The following is a 1403-nucleotide window of genomic DNA, read 5'->3' as shown; positions in this document are numbered from 1 at the left end:
GCACTGGCTGCAGCCACCCCAGCCCAGCATGGACCGGAGCCAGGCTCTTGCCTTCGGCAGCCTGATGCTTGCCTGCATCAGCCCTGGTTCCTGAGCCCACTCCTCAGGGGAGCCAGGGGTCACGGTGACCGTCCCCCTGCTGGCTGCCATGCCTCCTAGCAGCGCCCCACCCGTGAGGGCCAGAGGAACCACCGCAGGGGGCAGAGATGGCTCTGGCAGCCACAGGTCTGAGGTTGGGTTGGATCAGGCAGGGTCCCCCAGTCCCTGCTCTTTCACCAAGACTTCTGCCTCTGCTTGAGTGGGAAGCAGTCCTGAATGCAGGCCTCTCCACACCCACGGATGTGGGCCTTCCTTCTGTCCTACAACCGGGTGGGGAGCCTACCCCTCTTCCCACGCGAACTGACGTGAGCCTCACACGTAAAAGGCACAGACACTGATTGGATGCAAAATGATCTAGTGATAAAGTGCACAGGGTCGGGGCGATAAAGTGCACAGGGTCGGGGGCGTGGTCTGGAGTCACAGCGCCTGGGTTAGAATCCCAGCTCTGCAACTTCCCAGCTGTGTCACCCTGAGCGAGTAACTCAACATTTCTATGCCTCAGTTTCCTCATCCATACAGTGGGATACCCACTTACTGTGCTAGTTCAGGGCTTGGCGGGTATTTTTTTCTGTAAAGGGCCAGAGAATAAATACTTTCGGTTTTGGGGGCTGTAGAGTTTCTGTTGCAGCTACTCACCTCTGCCAGCCATGGTAGCACAAACTCAGCCACAGACAATGAGTGAACGAATGGGCATGACAGTGTTCCAATAAAATTTTATTACGGACACTGATATTTGAATTGCATGTAATTTTCAGGTCATAAACTGTCCTTCTTTTGATATTTTTAATAATATTAAAAAAAAAACCCAAAAACCATCCAACTCACTCTTAGGTCACAAGCAAACATAGGATTTGGCCTGTGTGTGGTCGTTTGCAGTCTCCTATGCCAACCTCTGTGAGTGCTTAGGACGGCAGCCAGAACACTGCTCCTGAGCTGATATTGAGCACCTACTATGCGCTTAACACATGTTAGCTATTATCTCCCTGGAAGGCGTGAGTACGTCAGGAGGCGGCTGTCCGTGGCTGGCTTGTCGGTGAGGCGCAGGCCATTGGTGGGGGTACGGGGTCTGCCCTGGAGGAGGAGTAGCTGAGGCTGGTCATCAGGAGATCATCCGTTATGCCTCGGGCTACCACTGGACAGTAGTGTCCAACAGTGTCCTTTACCTGGCCCTTCTCTGCTCGGGGAAAGGGCCCAGAGCACTGGCTTGGCTGCCCAGAATATGTCCCACGCCCCCCCTGGAGTGAGGACCTCCTGTCACACCCCCCAGGCTTCCCTCCAGTACACCCTTCCCCTCTACACGCTCC

This window comes from Eschrichtius robustus, chromosome 16 (assembly GCF_028021215.1).
Source record: "Eschrichtius robustus isolate mEscRob2 chromosome 16, mEscRob2.pri, whole genome shotgun sequence".
Lineage (NCBI taxonomy): Eukaryota > Metazoa > Chordata > Mammalia > Artiodactyla > Eschrichtiidae > Eschrichtius > Eschrichtius robustus.
This window is presented reverse-complemented; position numbering follows the sequence as displayed.